This window comes from Rhinatrema bivittatum, chromosome 5, assembly GCF_901001135.1.
Source record: "Rhinatrema bivittatum chromosome 5, aRhiBiv1.1, whole genome shotgun sequence".
Taxonomy (NCBI): Eukaryota; Metazoa; Chordata; class Amphibia; order Gymnophiona; family Rhinatrematidae; genus Rhinatrema; species Rhinatrema bivittatum.
Window position 1 is genome coordinate 258506182 of NC_042619.1, and position 24178 is coordinate 258530359.

At 47.0% G+C, this 24178-nt stretch overlaps 1 long non-coding RNA gene across 1 annotated transcript; it reads right to left on the bottom strand.

Annotated features, from left to right (window-relative positions):
- Positions 1–460: 460 nt before the first annotated feature.
- LOC115091597 lies at positions 461–19043 on the bottom strand. Its single transcript, XR_003856781.1, has 3 exons — positions 18944–19043; positions 8564–8718; positions 461–929 (listed from the first exon to the last, which is right to left on the bottom strand). It is a non-coding gene; the product is annotated as an uncharacterized LOC115091597 (long non-coding RNA).
- Between the last annotated feature and the right edge of the window lie 5135 nt (positions 19044–24178).

A 24178-nucleotide genomic window follows, 5' to 3' on the forward strand; every position in this document is an offset into this window, starting at 1 on the left:
TTCATTCTAACTTTTGCAGTGCAGAGAAATTAAGGTTAACAAAAACAAAAAAAAAAATCTTTGGTGCATGCAATGCAAGGTCTGGCGAGCAGCACCTGTCAGTGTAATGTCTAGGAAACCTGCGGAGAGGCAGTGGTGTCTTGCACACTGTCGTGGAAGGAAATGCATTTGCTTAGCCATTTATAAGGTACTGCTGTGAGTTGGGGGATAAGAGGAAAGGGGAAAGGGTGAAAGGCTGTTCTCAGCTGGGACTTGACAAGGGTTAGTACTCAAATCTCTCTACTTTTCGCCCTTGGTATAAAAATATTTATACATTTTGCTAGGTTACAATGTCATAGCTCTGCTACAAAGAGTTTATCCTTTAAATTTGAGGTCAGGGAGGGTTAAGAGCCCGATATATTAAAAGGCGATTCTCATTTTGTGTCTACTGGAAAAATGTTTATTACCCAGGCCCATGACTTTCTCAGTACATAGGGGACAAGTTTTTCTTTAGCTCTGTGCTTTTAACCACTAAACTATACCAGGTTTTCAACCACGTAATGCTCTTCCAAAACACAGAAACACCGATTATGACGACAGATAAGGAGTGCAAGGCCCATCCAGCGGGCCCAAATTTGTTTCCTGGTGCAGTACTACAGACTCCAGTTCGTCTTTCTTTCCCCTCAGTTCTTCACAGCTAGGGACGCTCCGTGCTTTTCCCAGGCTTTCTTGAAGTCTGTATCCGCTTCTGCTTGCACCATTTCCACGGGGAAGACGTTCCATACATCCGTTCCCCTGCTCTTGCTCCCCAGCCTAGTCCTGCTCCTTCACAGCCTGAAGCCGGCATACAGTCTGTCCTTGTGTCTCTCTTCCAAGCGGCCAATGTATTTTCCTGGCAGAAACCCTCCAAAAAGCGTCATCCGCTCTCTTGTTAATGCCAGTCTATCCTACTGGTGATAAATACAAATAAAAGTCAGCTACCTCCCCCCTCCCTCAGAAAAAAGCAACAATGCACAATTCCCTTCCCATCTCCAGCCCTCCTCCCCCTCTCTCGATATCTCTCCAAGCCAACCTGAATGCAAGGGTGCATGTTAAGCGCATGTGACTGTCCCTGTCATCGCTGGGTTTAGAGAGAGTTAATTTATCATTTATAGCCCAGTTATCAGTGGTGGTTAAATCATAAATTGGAATAAGTAAAGGGTGAATTGCGACTGAAATAACACAGCTTATCAGAAAGCAGAGGGCCGGCTAAGAGATTCATATGCTGCCAGTAAAGGAAGATATAAATTTTAATTAGCAGGGTTTGCACAAATGGCATGCCTGAAATGCTGTGCAGTAACATGACCCTGATAATGAAACTATAAAATAAATCATTAACTTTTAATTTATCTTTTTTTTTTTTTTAAATGTCAGCTTTCTTAGGGTGGGATTTGAAATGCACTAAAAATTCATATCTGAACTACCCCCCTCCCCCCTTCCATACTCCATCAAGAGAAAATATTGATTCTTGGTCAAAACGTGCCCCTCCCCCTCCATACCAGTCCTTAATTAGGAGGAACCTATGGGGTAGATTTTCAAAAAACATGCGCGCGCGTCCATGTGCGCGCGCTACCCGGCGCGCGCACGTGGACGCGCGATTTGATGGTTGCGATGAACAAAGAGAAGTTTTACTGAAGCAAAAATGTAAAGTTGCAGGCAATACCTATAATGTTTGGCCAGCTGTGGGAAAACCCTGCGACTGGCCGCTTCGTGCCACCCCCCAAAGGCCTCTGACGCCATGAACAAGGGCGAGATGCCACCCTGGGCTTCCCTAAGCACGCGCACATAAGCGCACCTCCGTTTTATAGGCTCCACAGTGGGGAAAACAGACCGATGTCACATAGCTGAGTATTTAAACCCAGCCCTGCCACCAACATATTGCTTCAGCCACAGATCGCCTGCCCCGCCTGCAGTGCCCGCTGCTATTGTTCGCGTGGGTTGCCTTCCAGCCTCGCCTTGCTCCTTTCTTTCTCCTTGTTTTTCCTTGCCTTGTCCTGCTGCCTTGTGCCCTCTGCCCGGCCTTCCTCAGCCCTGCTCCAGTCCGCCCCTTGCCTTGGTCCTCTGCGTCCATCTTGTCTTGCTTCTCCTGCCTGCCTCCTGGTTCTGACTTTTGCTATTGGACCCAGAGCAGTCTCTTGCCTGCCGCCTGGCACTTACCTCTGCTACGGACCTCTGTTCATGTGTGGGGTTTTTTTTTTTTACTGTTTTTGGGAGTGGGGCAGTTTCTTTCCTTTTTCTCACAAAAGATAGAAATCTTAACCCCCCTGCTAATCTTTTTATGACCAAAGATCTCTAGCAGCATGTTAACAGTCGTCAGCTGTGTTGCTGTCTGCCTGCTTTGTGAAGGAAAGATCTGTGAGTGCAGCTGACTGTGCTCTTGCCTGCCGCCCGGTGCTGACCCTTGGCCTGGCCCCAGGTGCCATCTACTCGCCGCCTGCCCTGACCCCTGCATGTACCTGGACTCTCTCAGACCGCTCTTTACTCGCCCAAGTCCTGCCGGCCCCTGGAACGCAAAGGTTCAACCCGGAGGGAAAGGGGCTGGCATAGGTGAAGCTGCAGCTCCAGTTCCTGTAAGGGGAGCACCTGCCAGCTGTTGGTGTGGGCCTTAGTGGGCTCGCCTGTTAGGCTGCGTCAACCACATCGCAGCCTACGGGCTCGCAACCGTGACAATACCAAACGTCCTTCTCCAGCACGACAGTCTCTCAGAAACAGAAAGTCCAGCACAAACGCACAAAAGTCAGCAATGCCACTTCCATGTGTTGCTTTGGCCTCCCTGGCTTCCAAGACTTTCCCAGAATCAGATGTGAGCTCCGCTGTTGCTTATGTACTGATTCTCCCTTGGGCCTGTAAGTGTTGCAGCCCATCAGGAATGACTCTATTCTCCTCTCCTTGAGATGGAAACCCTCCAGAAGCTGCACTCCCAGATCTTTCCTTCACAAAGCCAGCATACAGCCACACAGCTAAGGATCACTAATACACCACCGGAGATCTTTGCTCGCAAAAACGTTTGCAGAGGGTCGAGCTTTCTATATAGGAGAAAAAGGGGGAAAACTGCCCCACTCCCCAAAACAGTAGGAAAACACACAGGACCAGACCCACTACGTCTATGTGGAAAAACAAGTGACCTTCCCACTGGAGGACCTCTTCAGAGAGCCCACTCTTCCTCTCCCGAACCCCTACTACCTTCAAGAGCAACTGCTTCGAGAGCTCTGCCCAGAGCCCCGAACTTATGGACTCAAGAAAACTCCTCCCATAAGGCTGGGCTTTATCCACCCTGCAAACACACCATGGCTGTTGGGAAGGACCTGGAGGCCCTTACAGCTGCCCCCAGATCAAGGTCACTCATGAAGGTCAGCGTTACCAGGAACTCCCGACACCTTCACTTGCATCCATTCCTTCCCCCTTTCCCTCCTTCAGATTCATCCGCTCACAATTACTGATTCCTTTTGTAAAGCAAGAGGCTTGGCGTTTGTGATACTGCCTGATAGAAGGGATTTACACTTAACGATGTTTCAAATAGGTTTTAAGGCCATAACCTTTTGTGAAGGTAGAAGGTTTATGGGTTAGACCAGAGAAGGAGGAAAATATTTTTTTGGGATGGGGGTGAGGGCTGGAGCATGCATCTTTATAAGACTGCCACGAACCAGATTCATTTACATTTTTTTTTATCATTACCCACATCTTGACTTCTTCCAAGTCTAGGGCCTGTACCTAAGAGCTGGAAAATGAAACACTTTATAAATAGGTATATTTATTAACCACCACCATCTGTCCTTGATTTTGTTAAAAGTCAGAACTGTGTTAGGTTAGAAAGCAAGACACGTCCTTCCTGACCTTATTAAACAAGGGAAAACTTGGAAGAGAGATGAGAAAATGCTGACAAGGGAGACTTCATGGGGCTGCGGAGTGGAAATCAGACCTGAAAGAAACGGTTTGACCCAGACCTAACCCTGGCCAAGTCCAGTCTTCTTCACCCACAGACCTGTTTTCTGCTCCAAACCAGGTCATATTACATCCATTCTCAGGCTCTGGAATTCAAGACCCGCGGTATGGTTTCTGCATACATGTGCATGTCCTTCTTGTACTACAGTGCTACTGTGTGATTATTTTGTGAATATACAGACTTAGAGAGTGTAAGCTCTTTTAGGAAGGGAACTCAGCTTTACATTTTACCTTTGCATTATTATTATTATTTATTAGATTGCAAATACCACTTGTAATCCCATAAGAAACCAAGCAGTTTACTTTATATCATAAAACATTCGTAAATAACATAAAATAAAATAAACCAGAAATTTCCCTAAACTAGTGTATCTTACCTAGCACTGCATGTACTAATTAGCACTAGGGAGTAGATTTTCAAAGTGCTTTTGTGCGTAAAAACGAACACATCCGTGTATAAGCAGCAAGATGGGATTATATGCTGTTTTATAAACATCAAGAGTATGTGCATGTAACCTAGACCACTTTTTGGGTTACTAATATGTCTGCAACAGTCTAGTGCACTTAGGGAAATAATTAGGGGAGTACCCATTCATGGACAGCCCTCCCACTGATCCTGAGGTTTTATAGCAGAGCTCTGACATAGGCTCTGGGGGGCAGTACTATTTGGAAGTCAGAAAGAGGTTGTATTTTTTCTAAGTTAGATTTAGGCCTACCTGGAGCCTCAGAAATCCTCTGAGACCCCTCCAGGACAGGCCAAAGGGCTCCGCTGCTGTACTCTCCTCACCAGGTGCAGAGTGGCTCCTCTGGGACTATTTAGGGATTTTGAACATTTATTTAGAGGAGCCCTGCTGGAGGCCTGGGCCTTTCCGAAGCCAGGGATTGGTGAACCCTGAGCTGAAGACGCCCAGTGTTTAGGGAAGATCTGCCCTCTGTTTGAGCCTCAGTGAGGAAGGGGTGTAGTGACCCGCTGCAGAGGATTTCCTGATTATCTAAGCTGGGAAAAGAAGATTTGTTTCCAACATTAGGGAGGAAGTGTTTTTTCTGCCTATCAAGGGGACTGGCAAACCCTGCAGTCCACAAGGATTCCTACCACCAGGGATATCACCAAAAGACTAATCTACTAACTGGGAGTAAAAGATCCACATTCAAGGGAGGACCCCCATCCAGCATCTACCAAAGCCCTGAGGGATAGAGACATTGAATTCTGGGCCAGGATAGATTTTTGTGCCATCGGGAGGGGTTTCCCGACCATTCAAGGGGGCCTGGCCCAGAGGGACCACTGCACATCTAATCCAGATCCTTGGCTTAATAAAGACGAATGCACAGATAGAGGAGAAAGGAGCTGTAATTAAGAGAGAAACTGCAGAGACTGTGGTGTGTGATTTGCCATATTTAACTGTGCCATTCAACGAAACTATCAGTAAAGATTTATTTTGGACACTGACTACATGGTCCGAATGTGGTTTCTTTGGCACTGGTGGGGTTCGGGATGAAGTGCTAGAGGGTCTAAGTCAGCGGTTCTCAACCTTTATAGTTCTGCGACCCTTTTAATACAATTCCCCACTATGTGGCGACCCCAACCGTAAAATTATTTTCGTTCATAGGCCTAAGTAACTGTACTGTATATACCGTATTTTCCAGCGTATAAGACGACCCCCAACTTTTACAGTTAAAATATAGAGTTTGGGATATACTCGCCGTATAAGACTACCCCTCTTCCAACGCAATCCAACATTTATAGCAGGAGGGAGTGACTCGAGGAGCAAAGGTGCGCTGCCCGATTGGTCAGTGCTGGGCAAAAGGGGCTTGCCGAAGCACGTACTATTTGAGTGTATTCGGTATGAGCTACGTGGGCACATGCTGTCTGAGCACATACTATTTGTGTTCTTACTGTATGGAACTGTGGCCCTTTGGCGTGTGACGGTGTATGCTCTCCTGGAATGGGTATGGTGGCAGGGACATAGAGGTTTCAGCGTCTAACTAGACTGGCCTAGAGGATCCAGCAAGTCCCTTTTGCCCAGCACCGGCCAATCGGGGAGCGAGGGAGTGCAGAATGAACTTTTTTACTGCATCCGGTGAGGGGAGGGAGTGACTCGAGGAGCGACAAAAAACCCATATTTCCGATGGTCTCTTAGGCGACCCCTAGCAAATCGTCATTCGACCCCCAAAGGGGTCGCGACCCACAGGTTGAGAACCGCTGGTCTAAGTGAATTGGAGCAGGACTGTGAACTGGCGGAGGTATCAGTGAACTGGTGATTCCAAGTACAATGAGGGAAAATCAGCTAAAAATTCCAGCCACCCCATACTGGGACCGGAGAGGACTCCTTTCCACCTCTAGTCCAAAGCACCTACACCTTGGGATGGGAAGAGAAGAAAATCTAGCCAGGGTCCCTGCCCTAAAGAACTTATAAATAACTTTATGTCTCCCTCTGTACCAGACTCGTACGCTAAGGGCCAGATTTTAAAAAAGGTTACATGCATAACCGGTCTTATGCGCGCCGGGCCTATTTTAAAAAGGCCCGGCGATGCGCGCAAAGCCCCGGGACGTGTGTAAGTCCCGGGGCTTTACTAAAGGGGTGGGGAGAGGGCGGGGCGGGGCATCCGGGGCAGGGTGGGGCCAGAGGCCTCCGACACAGCGGTCATTGCTGCTGTGTCGGAGGATCGCGTGCCAGCAGGCTGCCGGCGTGTGCAACTTGGGTACAATAAAACCTTTTTGGGGGGTTAGAGTAGGGCTGGGGGGGGGGAAGGTTAGGGGAAGGAGTGGGAAGTTCAGGCTAGGGGGAAGGCAAGTTCCCTACCAGGCCGCTCCGATTTCGGAGTGGCCTGGGAGGGAACGGGGGAAGGCAGCACAGCTCGGCGCGTGCAAGGTTCACAATTGTGCATCCCCTTGTGCGCGCCGATCCCGGATTTTATAACTTGTGCGTGCGCCTGCACGCACAAGTTATAAAATCGGGTGTACATGTGCGAGCGCTGGGTAGCGCGCGCACATGTACGCCCGCACACGCCCTTTTAAAATCTACCCCTAAGGAGGGGTTACATGCATATCTTCGGTTTCTTGCATACATTTTACCAAGATCAAACAGGGGCGGTCCGGGGCAGGGCTTCCAAAGTACTTTTGGTGGTTGCTGTTTTGTAAGAGACAGACGCGTGTGCACTACTGAATGTCATTGCACATTTTTACACCTGCTAATGGACTTGCTCAAGTGAAACTGGACTTGTCTGTTGTCTGCAGTTTTTTGGGTGGGAGGTCTTGGTAAACTGGTGGGGTTCGGGATGAAGTGCTAGAGGGTCTAAGTGAATTGGAGCAGGACTGTGAACTGGCGGAGGTATCAGCGAACTGGTGATTCCAAGTACACATGCAAATATATTCCAACAGTATTTACACATCCATTATAAAATACTTCTGTCTTTCAATTCTGGGTGCCTATTCGCACAAAGTCACCATGACTTCACATGTAGAATATATGCGAGTATGTTATAAATCAGAAGGGCCAGTAAGTGTTTTCTTACATTGCAAATATTCACGTGCACTGAAATCTGTGCGCGTGCTTTCACAGCAGAAATACGTGATATCTTATAAACTGTGCAGCTCCCAAAGCAATTTATCAAATATTAGCATCCACTTGTGCATGCAACTGCTGTACCATGGATAGGTTTGAAAGCCTCCATATGAATAATAATATATTAGGGGTTGACTTTTCAAAAGCATTTACCCAGGTTTTGTTTTTTTTATTATTTTTATTTTTAATTTTTTTATGCATAAAACTGGCTATTTTGAAAATTGTCCGTGGTTTGGCGCATGAAGGGATTCACGCATGCTTTTATGCTCACTGCAAGGAGGTGTTCCAGGAGTTGGGGGCGGGAAAACCATTTACATACATATTTCCAGTTTTAGAAAAGTATGTATATAAATGTATGCATACAATTTGCGCCTGTTCCCTAGCAGGTGTGTATGTGTGCACGTATACCTCACTGGGGTACATCCATAACCACTCATTTTCAAAGAGGATGTACACATGTAACTTGTTTTTTAAATTTCCGGCAGACTATAGCCCTATGCGGGCTGTTATAAAATTACCTGCTGAGAATGAGGGGAGGCAGATCATTATACACCCAGCACCCTGCTGCGAGATTAGAAATTGGGATTAGAACAGGACTTGCAAGAGCAGCCGATAGAGTCAGGGGAGGATTTGAGATTCCTGAGTTCCAATCCCAGTGTCTCACAACTCTCCCTGAGGACTCTGCCTCAGTTCTACTCCCAGGCTCTGCTATTCACCCATTGTGGCACCTTGGGCAATGCCAGTTTATCTCCCAGTGCCTCAGTTTTCCCAGCTGTAATTCAGCAGTGTGGTCAGGTTCTTTCCCTGATCCTTTGGAAACTCTCATAGGGATCAAACAAGCAGCCAGGCTTCCCAGCCAGGAGGGGGTTTGATGCAATTGCAAAAAAAAACAGAAGTCAGTTTAGATGGATAGTCCTTATATAAACCAAAATTGTTCTTATTAATTCATGACCCCAGATGCAGTGCTCTGGCAAAAAAAAAAAAGGCAAATGTGATTTTCCCTGGTTAACATGCAAATCCCTTTATTTCTACTTCCTTACCCTTCTGAGCATGCGTGGTCCTCACCTCCTGCCCTTTCATTAAGGGATTACAAACCCCAGAAAAGACCTTCCTGCATTCAAAGGGGTGGAAAATTTGTCCATTATCATCCACATCAAAAACTATTTCCAGCACAGCAGCCCAGCTGCCCTAGTACCTATTAAAAAAAAACGAGAGAGAGAGAGAGACTTTATTGCTGCTATAACCACTGATTAAGGTTTATAATAGCAATAATCCCCTGAAAATTCATTGTTACTGCAGTTAATGAGCAGTTTATTACGGCGTTAACCATCCTTGGTGCTGGACTGAGCTTTTTAATGCTGGTAAGGAACAATCTCTCAAGGATTATGGTTTAAATAACAATTCACCCTTGGCTAGATGCAGGAGAGCAGCCCTGGCATCCTAGTCATGGAGATGAGAGACTGGTCAGGGTGAGGCCAGAGCGCAGCGCCAGGGGCAAATATTCAGAATCGTGCCCTCTCCCCGTCTGCACTTACCGACGGCTGCTTCGGCACAGCAAAAGCAGCTCCCCTCTCTTTTCCTTCCTACCCAGTACACCCCTCTTTCTCTTCCCCTCCACTCCTGCTCCTGAGTTCCCCTCTTCCTCCCAAACTACTCTGTGCCCTGCATCACCCCCACCCCCTCTCTCTCCCACTCCACTCCCTGCATTTCCCTCCCTCACTCCTTGTCCTGCATCTTTCCTCTTTTCCTCCCCCTCACTGCTTGTCCTGGGCCCCCCTATTTCTCTCATTCCCCACTACTTGTTCTGCATCCCCCCTTTCACTCCCACCCACTCCTTAACTAGCATTCCCCTTTTTCTCCCCCACCAACTCCTTGCCCTCTTTCTTCTCCATCAGCTCCTTGTCCTGCATCCTCCCCTTTCTTCTCCTTTATTCCTTCTTCGGCAGGATCCATCCTCTCTCCCACCCCTCCCTTTCCCAGAAACACCCCCCTCATTACCCCTCCCTTTCCCAGAAACACCCCCCTTATTACCTCTCCTTTTCCCAGAAACACCCCCTTATTACCCCTCCCTTTCCCAGAAACACCCCCCTTATTACCCCTCCTTACCCCTCCCTTGCCCAGCAGCAGCCCCCTCATTACCCCTCCCTTGCCCAGAAACACCCCCTTATTACCCCTCCCTTGCCCAGCATCACCACCCTTATATCCCATCCCTTGCCTAGCTTCCCCCTCTCTCCACCCCTCCCTCTGCCCAGCAGCAGCCCGAATCTCTTAACCAGCTGCTCAGCAAAAAAAGCCCCGTCTTCCCCACAACCCCTTGCCCAGCAGCAGCAGCCCTCTCAGTCTGCCCCCTATCCCCTGGCTCTGCAGTATTCCCTTCTTTGGCTCCCACTTCATCCTCTGCCCAGCAGCAGCCCCATCCCTTCTCACCCTTTCTTCTCTCTCCTCCCTCTTATGCTCCTTGGGCTGCAATGCTGTAGATCTTTGTGCAGTGATGGCAGAAATCAGCATGGGACCTGCGAGCCATCATGCACCCACAGACCCGTAGGCATCCCCACCCTTCTTTCACACAAGCTTATTCATTGCAGTAGCCTGAAAACCTGATTTACTGGGGATCTTCCAGGACAGGCTTGAGTGCCTATGTCCTTCAGCCTTCAGCCTTGATACCCTCTCCCTCAATTAATTTTCCCACAGTAAGCCTTCCAAGAACAATCTTGAAAAATCAATTGGATTTCATACTTGTACATGTTACATTTTGTTTTGTATGTGTGTGTGTTTGCATGCGCATACGTATATATATCTACTAGGAAAAGGTTCTCAACGTTGCTCGGTTACTCTGGTCTATAACAGCCTATGTGCCTGTGTGTGTAGCTGTGTGTCTGCATTTGCCTGCCTGTACCTGTGGGTGTGGGGACCTATGCCTGTGAGTGTTGGGGCCTGTGCCTCTGTGAGAGTGCCTGTGCCTCTGTTTGTGTGTCTACCTGTGTGTGTGCCTCTGCCTGTGTGTATGTGTGTGTCTGCCTGTGCCTACCTGTATGTGTGCCCATATATATGTGTGTGTGTGTGTGTGTGTACAAATGCCAATTTGTGCATATTTGAGAGCCTATGCATGCTTGTATGAGCTTAGGTGAGCATGTATATCTCTGCATGCTCACTTATGCAAGTTTTGCAGGTTTGTATGTATGCTTGTGTGCAGTTTTATGCTCTTGTATGTGCACATGTGAACTTGTCGCACATGTGTGTGCCTATGTTTACCTGACCCTATGTGTGTGGGACCATGAGAGACAAGGCTCACACACAGAGCATATTAGCGACTATTACTTGGCATTGCTTGGGTTGCCTGGTTATTAACAGCTTCTATGTATTGTGTGTTTTGCTCTTAGTAACCAATACTCAGGACACAAGATAAGCAATAGACCTAAGCTTTATTGAGATGCCTTGTTCAGAGCACAAAGTATTGCGAAAGCAGCCTGCCTTCTCAGAAGGCTAGATTAAGCCTGATATTTACCTCCTTTCCTGAATGCATGTCACAGCTCAGCTTATATACATTTTTTTTCATGTTATAGACTTTGGGATAGATTTTATAAATCTACGCGCGCGCGTACTTTTGTTTGCGCACCAGGCGCAAACAAATGTACGCTGGATTTTATAAGATATACGCGTAGCCGCGTGTATCTTATAAAATCCGGGGTCAACACGCGCAAGGGGGTGCACATTTGTGCACCTTGCGCGTGCCGAGCCCTGCGCGCGCTGCCCGATCCCTCCACACCCCCCCCCCCCGCACCTTCCCCTACCTAACCCACCCCACCGGCCCTATCCAAACCCCCCCCCCCTACCTTTATTCGAAAAGTTACGCCTGCCATAACTACTGGCAGTAGTAACTTACGAGTGCCGGCTGTCTGCTGGCGCGGCAGGCCTCGACACAGGCCGCTATGTCGGGGCACTCGGCCTCGCCCCGGACCGCCCACACGCCCCCGAACACACCCCGAGCCAACACCACGCCCCCTGGCCACGCCCCTGACTGCCCCTTTTTGCAAGCCCCAGGACTTACACGTGTCCCGGGGCATGTGCACGCCGCTGAGCCTATGCAAAATAGGCTCGGCGCATGCAGGGGCGTTTTAAAAGGGTTATATGTGTACCTTATGCGCGCAACCCTTTTAAAATCCGGCCCTTTGTGTTCTCTGACCATTTTTAGCCCTTTCGTCATGCATCATTAGATTTCTTGTACATTTCCAGTTACCCTACTCCCCTCTACTCCCAGTATAGTTCCTTTCCTTAGTATGGGGTATATGCCTGTTCAGTACTGATAAGGTTTACCACGGTGCCTGTGGTATCACATTGTTGCTCATGTTGCCTGCTGCAATCTTCTTGTTATCAAGCTCACACAGGTCCTTTTTGGACAAAACTGCCTCTCTCCATTGCACACACACAAGTTTCCACATGCTGATCACAAGATCAAGTTCACCCAGGGTACACAGCCTAACCTGGCCCTCTATCCCTGTTGTGCCTGCATGTGCACACCTGTATGTGTGTGCGCCTGTGCCTGTGGCTGACTGTACTTCTGTGTGTGGGATGATGTATATCTGTGTGTGTGTGTATGTGTGTGCGCCTGTGTCCGCATATGTGTGTGCCTGTGTGCATGAGTGTGTTTGTGTACGTGACAGGGCTTTGCAGACAGAGCATATTGTCTTTGCACCTTTCACTGTTCCAGGTGAAACCTGGTGGCCACAGACAGACACAACAATGTGACCGACCGACTGACACAAGTCTTTCTTAAATATATAGATAGTTATAGATTATAGATATACGTAATACTAATATGTTTCAAAAATCATGTCTAAGTATCTGATGAATGAGTCATCTGTGATTTTTGGACACAGACGGAAAAAAAGATCCTAAGAAATACCTATTATTTTGCCTGGACTTAAAATGCCAATACATCAAGTGGGAAAACAGAACAATCTGGACTACTACAGATCCCTACACAGAACCTACAAGTCAGCAGTATACTTCACTTTAGCCAAACGTACAGATCACAGACTCTTACCAAATACAGAAGAAGGGATCACAAGTTAGAAATAGAAATATGCAGACAAAATCTGAATTTTTGTTCTGCTATCTACTCCAGCTTCATTCCTGCCCCTCCCCTGTTTCCTGTAGACAGAAGGAGAAGGGGGTTAAGAGGATAGGAGGAGCTGGATTAGAGAGCAGAGGTTCTCTTTTGCTTTGCACTGTGCTCTGCTGCTACAGGCTCACCAAGAGGTTCATGATAAGATGGTTTGCTTATTTCTGTGCTATGTAAAGTGAGAGGATAAGTGTGTACCATTTTTAAATTCCCTTCTATTTTTGGCCTTCCTAGGGATGTCCTTTTCATCTAATCTTCTTTGCCCTCCTCTACTCAGTCATTAGTGTAACTTATTGCCTTAGATTTCACCCTATTCACTTTCGTTGTGAGATCACTATAGCAGTGTGCCAAAGAACCTATGCAAATAAAGCTTAATGAGCACAATAAATGTTTTTGTGCATATTAAAACTAGTGTGTTATACAATCAGACTTCAATGTGCACATTAGGATGGTCCCTCAATATATTAGCATGTACGTGTTAAAATTAGTTTGCACCTAAATATAAATCAGGGAGCATCATATGCAAATAAGACTGTTATGGGAGCGGTCCCATTTCTGAGGAGACTGTGTACCCTTGGGTCACGACGCGACCGCAGAGGAGCTCCAGGAAGCGCCAAGGCAGGCGAGGAGTGTCCAAGCACAGGCTGGAGATGCAGGACCCTGGCCTCTGCCGAACCTGATCGCATCAAAGAGACCCAGCAACGCAATGTTGGTCTCTGGAGTAGCCCTCCGGCCACTCGATAGCCCTTTCGGACCTATAGTATGGGAATGGCAGATGCAACAGGACGGACAGAGGCTGAGGGCTGGAACAGACAGATTCAGACGAAGACTCAGGTTGCTTGGAGAGGTGAGACAAGACTCAGGATACTTGGAGAGGTCGAGACGAGACTCAGGATACTTGAAGGACTCAGACAGAGTCAAGATCAAGAATTCTGAATAGGTACTGTCATACCACGCACCCTACACAGCCAATCAAGGCAGGTCATGGACCATGCTGGTGGTTCCAGACTCAGGTTGCTTGGAGGTTTCAAGATGAAGACTCCGACAAGGCCTGCACCGAGGGGTGCGTCCTCCACAGCCAGTCAAGGCAAGGCACGGACCATGCTGAAACAAAACAGGTTTTGGGCAGAGTTCTTAGTCAAGACAGAGGCAGATGCAAGGGACTCCGAAGACCCGGACAGGATTCAGGATTCAGAGTAGGACCTCAGGATTCAAGATACAAGACTCGGAGCATTAAAAGCAAGGGTCTTCCGGAGACTTGAGCTGCCGGCAATCAGGACATCTGGATACAAGGTCATCTGGACATCAGGAGATTAGGACATCTAGGACTTCAAGGGATCAGACGAACAGAACAAGTGGAGCAACAGGACATCTGGGACTTGACGAGATCTGGAAGAAGGTACATCAAGGACATCGGAACATCGAAGCTTGACAGGTCGAAGACATAGAAACATAGAAATGACGGCAGAAGACCAAACAGTCCAGCCAGTCTGCCCAGCAAACTTTCACACTTTTTTTTTCATACTTTTCTGTTACTCTTGTCCCTATAAATAATTTTTTTTGGTTCTATTTCCCTTCCACCCCCCGGCAGTGCTGGAGCTGCATCTAAGTGAAGTATCCAGCTAATTGGTTTGGAGTAGTAACCGCTGTAACAAGCAAGCTACACCCATGCTTATTTGTTTTACCCAGACTATGTAATTCAGTCCTTGTTGGTAGATGTCTGAATATAAAACATGTTTTCTTCATTCCCCCTGCCGTTGAATCATAGAGCTATGTTGGATATGCATTGAAAGTGAAGTATCAGGCATTTTTGGTTTGGGGTAGTAACCGCTGTAACAAGCAAGCTACTCCCCTGCTTTTATGTGGATGCAAATCCTTTTTCCACATTTCCTCTTGCTGTTGAAGCATAGAGCAATGTTGGAGTCACATTAACCGTGTGTATGTTTATTGAATAAGGATATTCATCTCCAGGTAGTAGCCGTCATTCCCGCAAGCCACCCCCTTGCCTCTTCTCTTCATTCACTTCCTCTAGACTTTATGGAAATCCTCTAGACTTTATGAAATCCTTCACAGTTTTGGTCTTTACCACTTCCTCCGGAAGGGCGTTCCAGGCATCCACCACCCTCTCTGTGAAGAAATACTTCCTGACATTGGTTCTGAGTCTTCCTCCCTGGAGTTTTAAATCGTGACCCCTGGTTCTGCTGATTTTTTTTTGCAACGGAAAAGGTTTGTCATTGTCTTTGGATCATTAAAACCTTTCAAGTATCTGAAAGTCTGTATCATATCACCCCTGCTTCTCCTTTCCTCCATGGTGTACATATTTAGATTCTTCAATCTCTCCTCATAAGTCATTTGATGAAGACCCTCTACCTTTTTGGTCACCCTTCTCTGGACCGCCTCCATCCTGTCTCTGTCCCTTTGGAGATACGGTCTCCAGAACTGAACACAGTACTCCAGGTGAGGTCTCACCAAGGACCTGCACAAGGGGATAATCACTTCCCTTTTCTTACTCAATATTCCTCTCTCCATGCAGCCCAGCATTCTTCTGGCTTTAGCTATCGCCTTGTCACATTGTTTCGCCGACTTCAGATCATTAGACACTATCACCCCAAGGTCTCTCTCCTGCCCCATGCACATCAGCCCTTCTCCCCCCATTGAATACAGTTCTTTTGGATTTCCACACCCCATATGCATGACTCTGCACTTCTTGGCATTGAATCTCAGCTGCCATATCTTCGACCACTCTTCCAGTTTCCTTAAATCCCATCTCATTCTCTTCACTCCTTCCAGCATGTCCACTCTGTTGCAGATCTTAGTGTCATCCACAAAAAGACAAACCTTACCTTCTATCCCATCCGCAATGTCGCTAACAAAGATATTGAACAGAACTGGTCACAATACAGACCCTTGCGGCACTCTGCTCAACACCGCTCTCTCTTCAGAGTAAGTTCCATTTACCATCACACATTGTCTTCTGTCCATCAATCAGTTTGCAATCCAAGCCACCACCTTGGCACTCACTCCTAAGCTTCTTATTTTATTCACCAGTCAGCTTTGCTGAAGTCCAAGTAGATGACATCGAGTGCTCTTCCTTAATCTAATTCCTTGATTACCCAGTCAAAAAAGTCTATCAGATTTGTCTGACAGGATCTTCCCCTGGTAAATCCATGCTGCCTCTGGTCCAGCAATTCTTCCGACTGTAGATAGTTCACTATTCCTTCTTTTAACAGCGACCACATTACTTTTCCCACCACCGAGGTGAGGCTAACCGGTCTGTAGTTACCAGCCTCTTCTCTGTTTCCACTCTTGGGAAGCGGGATCACCACCGCTCTTCTCCAATCACTCGGCACCACTCCTGTTTCTAGGGATCTATTGAACAGGTCACATAGCGGACCCGCCAGCACATCTCTGAGCTCCCTCAGTATCCTGGGATGAACCTCATCAGGCCCCATGGCTTTGTCCACTTTCAGTTTCCCCAGCTCTTCCCATACATTCTCTACTGTAAATGGAGTTAAATCTACTCCATTCCCCTCTAGTTTCTTGTTAACTAGTGATGGTTCTTCTCCAGGGTCTTCTTTAGTGAACACAGAACTGAAGTATTTGTTTAATATTTCTGCCATTTCTTCGTCTCTCTCCACACATTGATCCTTTTCACCTTTCAATTTCACTATACCCACTTTGAACTTTTCTCCTTTCCCTGATGTATCTGAAAAATGTTTTGTCACCTCTCTTTACCTCTTTGGCAACCCTTTCTTCCGCTCGACTTTTTGCCATCTTAATTACTTTCTTTGTCTCCCTCAGTTCTACCAGATATTCTTCCTTCTGCTCCTCCCTTTGGGATCCTTTATATTTCTTGAACGCTGTTCTTTTAGCCTTTATTTTGTCAGCCACCTCCTTGGAGAACCAGATAGGTTTCATTTTTCTTTTGCTTTTCTTTACTTTTCTAACATATAGATTAGTTGCCTTGGTAATTGCTCCTTTTAGTTTGGTCCACTGTTGTTCCACATCTCTCTCATTCTCCCAGCCTACATGATTTAATGAAACACAGTCAACATGGATTTACCCAAGGGATGTCTTGCCTAACAAACCTGCTTCATTTTTTTGAAGGGGTTAATAAGCATGTCGATAAAGGTGAACCGGTAGATGTAGTGTATTTGGATTTTCAGAAGGTGTTTGACAAAGTCCCTCATGAGAGGCTTCTACGAAAACTAAAAAGTCATGGGTTAGAAGGTGATGTCGTTTCGTGGATTACAAACTGGTTAAAAGACAGGAAACAGAGAGTAGGATTAAATGGTCAATTTTCTCAGTAAAAAAGGGTAAACAGTGGAGTGCCTCAGGGATCTATACTTGGACCGGTGCTTTTCAATATATATATAAATGATCTGGAAAGGAATACGACGAGTGAGGTTATCAAATTTGCGGATGATACAAAATTATTCAGAGTAGTTAAATCACAAGCAGACTGTGATACAATACAGGAGGACCTTGCAAGACTGGAAGATTGGGCATCCAAATGGCAGATGAAATTTAATGTGGACAAGTGCAAGGTGTTGCATATAGGGAAAAATAACCATTGCTGTAGTTACACGATGTTAGGTTCCATATTAGGAGCTACCACCCAGGAAAAAGATCTAGGCATCATAGTGGATAATACTTTAAAATCGTCGGCTCAGTGTGCTGCAGCAGTCAAAAAAGCAAACAGAATGTTAGGAATTATTAGGAAGGGAATGGTTAATAGAACGGAAAATGTCATAATGCCTCTATATCGCTCCATGGTAAAACTGCACCTTGAATGCTGTGTACAATTCTGATCGCCGCATCTCAAAAAAGATATAGTTGAGATGGAGAAGGTACAGAAAAGGGCAACCAAAATGATAAAGGGGATGGAACAGCTCCCCTATGAGGAAAGGCTGAAGATGATAGGGCTGTTCAGCTTGGAGAAGAGACGGCTGAGGGGGGATATGATAGAGGTCTTTAAGATCATGAGAGGTCTTGAACGAGTAGATGTGACTCAGTTATTTACACTTTCGAATAATAGAAGGACTAGGGGGCATTCCATGAAGTTAGCAAGTAGCACATTTAAGACTAATCGGAGAAAATTCTTTTTCACTCAACGCACAATAAAGCTCTGGAATTTGTTGCCAGAGAATGTGGTTAGTGCAGTTAGTGTAGCTGGGTTCAAAAAAGGTTTGGATAAGTTCTTGGAGGAGAAGTCCATTAACGGCTATTAATCAAGTTTACTGAAGGGTAGATTTTAAAAATTGCGCGATCGCGTATTTTTGTTTGTGCACCAAGCGCAAACAAAAGTACGCTGGATTTTATCAGATACGCGCGTAGCCACGCATATCTTATAAAATCCGGGGTCGGCGCGCGCAAGGGGGTGCACATTTGTGCAACCTGCACGCGCCGAGCCCAGCGAGCGCTGCCTGTTCCCTCCGAGGCCGCTCCGATTTCGGAGCGGCCTCGGAGGGAACTTTCCTTCGCCCTCCCCCCACCTTCCCCTCCCTTCCCCTACCTAACCCACCCCCCCGGCCCTATCTAAACCTCCCCTTACCTTTATTCCACGATTTACGCCTGCGAAAACAGACGTAAATCTGCGCACGCCGGCCGGCTGCCCCGCTCCATGTTCCGGTCCTGGGGGCTGGTCCGGAGGCCGCGGCCACGCCCCCGGAACGCCCCGGGCTGAAACCACGCCCACATCGCCGCCCCCAAAACGCCGCGTCACGCCCCCAAAACGCCGCGTCATTCGGCCACGCCCCCGAGACGCCCCCTCCCGCCCCTTTTAAAAAACCCCGGGACTTACGCGCTTCCCGGGGCTCTGCGCGTGCCGGCGGCCTATGCAAAATAGGCGCGCCGGCGCGCGAGGGGCCCTGCGCGCGCTGGGTAATTGCCAGGTTCTTGTGGCCTGGTTTGGCCTCTGTTGGAAACAGGATGCTGGGCTTGATGGACCCTTAGTCTGACCCAGCATGGCAATTTCTTATCTTCTTATGTTCTTAAGTAGCTATGAGACCATACTGGATGGACGTGAAATGTAAAAAGTGAAATGGATACATTGCAATTAGGCAACACAGCTTTGAGAGAGGTTTCAACCGAAACGTTCAAATTTTAACCTGAATGAGAAGAGTAATAAAACATTTTTTTACTGTAAATACACGGAGCTAGCCACAGCATTTCAAACGGGCCGTTGAGCTTATGGTAAAATGACAAGGGAACTGAAATAGCAAAGGTAACTGATCAAAACGGCAAACGGGCAGAATGGAATTAAGAGTGAAAGCAAGTAAATACAAACCAGACTCACCGATTCGATGAAAAAGCATGGCTGCTCCGCAGGGCTGCTGCCGCATAAGAATATCGCGGTCTTAAAGAGAGCGAGGAGGCTGAAAATCTCATGAGAGAAAAGCATGAAAAATGTGCGAAACATTTACAATCCGGTATAATGATAAACTAAATTGAGAGAGTGACAGGCACTCAACAATGAAGAACAGCATAGATTTAGAAACAGGTGAAATAAAAGGAGGAAAAATGTGAAAAAATGAAAAAATGAACAAATATAAGGAAAATGAGAGAATTAATGAAAAAGATGCAAAAATAATAAAGATGAAAAAATGAAATAAAATAGAATAAAAATGGGAGTAAGGTCAAAATGGTCGATGGTTAATATATAGAAATGAATATAAGGAGGGGGGAGGGAAGAAGGGGATGGTGATGGTCAATGAGAGGAAGAGGAGAGGGAGGGGGAACGGGAGAAAGGGAGGAGAGAGGAAGAGGGGGAGGGAAGGAAGGGGAGGAAGAAGAGGGGAGGGGGAAAAGGGGGGAGAGAAAGGGGAAGGGAGAGGAGAAGGGGAAGGAGAACAGGGGGGGGAAAGGGGAGAGGGAAGGGAAGGGGAGAAGTGAGAAAAGGGGAAGGAGAGGGGGGAAGAAGGAGGGGGGGGAGGAAAAGGAGGAGGAAGAACCAGGGGAGAAGAAAAGGGGGATGAGACAAATAGAATAACAGGGAACTGAAATTGGATCCCTCCCAACGCAGCCCTTGTGGCGAAACACGGTCCGTGTTGGAGGACCTAAAGACCTCTCTGCAAAAGTATCACTTAATAAATGAAGACTGTGTTGACTTCAAGTCTGATTTATTGAATCTTTTCAAATTGGATCCATGAACCTTTACAGCGCTATACCCTTTCCTACCTGTATACCGCTCATCTCCTCCACTCTTTATTAGCTCATACTTTTCTCATTAACATCCATGTTAGTACTGAGGCCACACTATTGGAAAAGTTTGAGTATGCCCTGGGTTAAATGTATTGCGTGGCACATTGTCCCATTTTAAAGTGCATGTACATATTTTACCGAGCTACGTGCAAAAACATGTTTAAAATGAATTTTATTACACAGGCTCCAAATAAAACAACATTTCCACCCCAGAGAGCACAGCTTCACTGACTGGATGCCAGAAAGGGTTAAAACATTGCCTGACTGGAATCAGTGCAGCAGAAGCTAGTTTTAGTACTTTAATTTAACTGCCTTTAATGTGTTTCTGCGCTGCTAGGAAAGAAAAGGAGTCATCAATAAGTTGCATCAGTGGCAAGAAACCCAAACAACATGAGAGCCATTCTTTAAAGAGCTCGTGCGCTTCCCAGGCTTTACCACATAAGAGGGTCATTGTGTGACAACATGGGTGCCTCCCTTTTATGTTATGGACTCCAGGTCAGATGCTACCTGGCTAGGGTCTCTTCTATTTCCTTTCAAGCAATTCTCTGGGAAAATGGATTTGGAAGGGCAGGTTGTGTTCTTTCAGACAGACATCAGCCAGATCTGCATTCATTCAAATGCATCAGAGATTGGGGGGGAGGGGGGGGTGTGTGGGGGGGGACGGACGGACAAACGACAACCTTGGCACAAAACTCTGAGATGATGTGGATGTGGGCCTCACCAGTGATGGCACTCAAGCAGTTCATTGTACCATCTCAACCTAGGTCTGTCGAGCAGGCTGATTCCATCCTGATCTTGCTCCATGGCATTCATGAATTTATGCTTCCAATTCTCCTAGGAATTGGATTAGCCTGGTTGGTGTTGGACCAGGGATGGGAACCCTGCTCTAGCAGTATGGACACTTTAAGGGCACTATGGACTGAGCATTTTTCCCATAGACAACGCGCTCTCTTAGAAGTTACTGCTTTCCTGGGAAAGAGCATATAGTGCTCTGCACCCGAGGGAAAGCCTCTGAACAAGGATTAAAACTCTTTCGTTCATTGTCTCAAGTCCCTTATCCTCACCTCCCCCCCAAACTCTACAATTGCCAGCTTTCTTTATTACTCTTGGTTGGTGGCATCTTCAGTCAAGGTGAAAGCATTTTCAATGTGTTAAACTGTATTAATCTTGAACGCTCAAAGCAGATGCACGCCGTCCTAAATGAGTCCACTCATCCCAAGGCAAAGTCATTAATAGCTTATTTGTCTGTGGAGCCAAGTTCTGGTATTTTTCTGTTTTGAAGTCTATTATTGTTATCTCAGCTGCGGCAAGAAAAGAGTGGGAAGGGACTCCCAAGCACCTGGATTCACTGGCCCAGCGATTAATAGAAAGCAGCAAGGCCCATAGGGGATATGGCTCTCTCATCCACCTACATGTTATTCCAGACATAAATCCAAGTGATGTTCCTCAATTGACATGTTTACAAGGAAAGTCTGCATTTGACAGGAAAATTAAGCATATCAATCACTTAACCAGCCTGTTAATGAATGGCTCAGGGAGCCCTCGGATTACTTGCCTGGTAGCACAACTTATTGATTAGTGCTTCTGCTTTGCTCCATGACCTCTTCCCCTCCCAGACCAGATGTTCGCCCCTCTTCAAGCCTCCAAAGCCAGTGGCAGGTTCTGGTCAGGGTTGATCAAGAGGTCAGCTGCTCCTCGGGCCTCCTCAAGAACAAAGAGAACAGATGAAGGCTGTGGGCTTCTTAACACCCACTCAAACATATGGAAGCTATCGCTTTTCTCTTCATAATTATACAGGAGCCTCCTTTGAATAGTTTCAACTTTTATTGTCCAGATACCAGCCTATTACTACATAAAACATTTTTACAGTGTCTCTCCCAGGGTTTGTCTATCGAGGTCCTCTCATTTGCAACCTCCCTGCCCCTGACGGTTTATAGGAACTGAGCATTGAATGTATGAAAATGATCCTAAACCTATCTTGCACGTTGCAGCCCCGCTGCTTACACTCTTCTTATGGACATTCTGTACTTTGTAAATGTATTTTACTGTTATTATCATGCAAGGCTAACTAGACCCCCTATTCTTTAAAATGGGGAACATTTCTAATGATGGGAGATTCCAAGGGTGTAACCCAGAGTTTTGAATGACATTAAGGGTCCTCAACAGAGTGGGTCAGTGATCAAAATCTATAAAAGTGACTCCATAGTGCTGAGAAAAAGTTTGTGTATAATAATGATAATTACTAGTTCGTACCATGATACATACCCTTGTTTAATTGAGACTAGGCTTTTCTTATGGATCTAAATTAAACAATTCCATGTTTCTTGAGACACAATAATATACAAAGTAGGAACAATAAGACTAATTCAGAATCAGTGTGTGTGTGAAATTGTAAGTGAACCCCTAATTTCCTTAGCACAATTAATTGGCTAATTAGCACCAGATGTTTAAATAACTGAGTAACAGCCGCTGTGCCGGAGGACTCGGGCCCGCCCCCGGACTGCCGCCACGGCCCTGGCCCCACCCCCGGACCACCCCTTTTTCAAAGCCCCGGGACATACGCGCGTCCCGGGGCTTGCATGCGCTGCTGAGTCTATGCAAAATAGGCTCGGCGAGCGCAGGGTTAGGTTTTCAGGGGTTACGCGTGTATATTACGCACGTAACCTTTTGAAAATCTACCCCAGTGTGTGTGCATGCGTGCCCCCAGTCTACAACAATCTTAGGATGACAGATATGGAGAGCGGGAGATTTCTAAAATCCTTATTAGTTTTAATTATTGGGTGATATTTGATGTGTCTGCTGTTTTGAAATATTTTATTGATGTTTAGGAAATGTTAAAATTATATATTGGGGGGAGGGGGGTGCCAAAGAAGCATCTGCCCCAGGTGCCAAATACTCTAAGTACGCCTTTGCCCACAAGAGCTTTTCAGTCACAATAACAAATGTTTTGTTTAGTGAAACAAAACACTGCCATCCAAAGTTAGAACCTCCTCTGGGCTGTGAATTGTGGTGGTGGAGGTATCATGGTGTAGGGTTGCAGTATTTCATCAGGACCTGTTTGTTTTGCCATCACTGACAGAACCAGGAGTTCTGCTTAATATCAAAAAGTTCTAGAGCAGAATGTCAGGCCATCTGTCCATGAGCTGAAGCTTAGGCGAGAGTGGGTCATTCAGCAAGTCAACAACCTTAAACATTCAAGTCATTCTACTACAGAATGGCTGAAAAGAAGAGATGCAAGGCCTAAAGTGAACTGCTCATGCCAAGAAGCTCTCATATGTCACATAACGGAAACAGTTCCGTGCAAAAGAATAGGCCAAAGTTCCTCAAAAGGAGATGTGACCTATAGATCACCAGTTAGAGGAAACATTTAGCTGAAGTTATTTCTGCTCTAGGAGGCAGTTACTGAATGAAGGACTCATATACTTTTCCACACAAGGACTCTTAGGGGCAGATTTTCAAAGGGGTACGTGCGTAAGATACGCGCGTAACCAGCGAAAAGCTGCCCCTTCCACTCCCTGCGCGCGCTGAGCCTATGCTGCATAGGCTCGGCGGCGCGCGCAAGCCCCGGGACGCGCTTAAGTCCCAGGGCTTTCCTGGGGGGCGTGTCGCGGCCGGCGCTTCATCGGGGCGTTCTAGGGGCGGGACCGCGGACATGGTTCCGGCCCAGGGGTGTTCCGGGGGTGTGGACGCGGCCTCTGGACCAGCCCCCAGACCGGAACATGGCGCGCCGGTGCGCACAAGTTATGCCTGCCTCGGGCAGGTGTAACTTTTGAAATAAAGGTGGGGGGGGGGAGGAATTAGTTAGGGCCAGGGGGCGGGTTAGTTAGGGGAAGGAAAGGGAAGTGGGAGGCGCGGGAAAGAAAGTTCTCTCTGAGGCCGCCCCGATTAAAAGTACGCCGTATCTTTTAAAATCCTGCGTACTTTTGTTTGCGCCAGTTGTGCAAACAGCAGGTGAAGGAAAGAGCTTACCTCGCGGTTCCTCTGGATCCCCCACTTTCGGGGCTGATGGATGCACACGTCCTGCGGATGGCAAAATCAGGTGAATCATCCTTGGAGGTGGAGGCAGCAATGGCTTTAGCTGCCCACTCTCCAGACTCTCTAACATCTCTCTCCCCGATAGACAGAGATCGTCCGGCAAATCCGGCTGTTATCAGAGATCGCAAACATCTGTTGGCTGGGGCTCCCTTGCTGAAGCAGGGTCAGGAGACGCTGGAATCTCTGAGGGTGGTGCCGTTGGTGGCCCTGTTGAGGGCTTGGCCAGTCTTCCTACTGGAGAGTTTAAGACGCAGGAGGAACTTTCTCAAGTTAACCTGCATACTCCTTTGAGAGA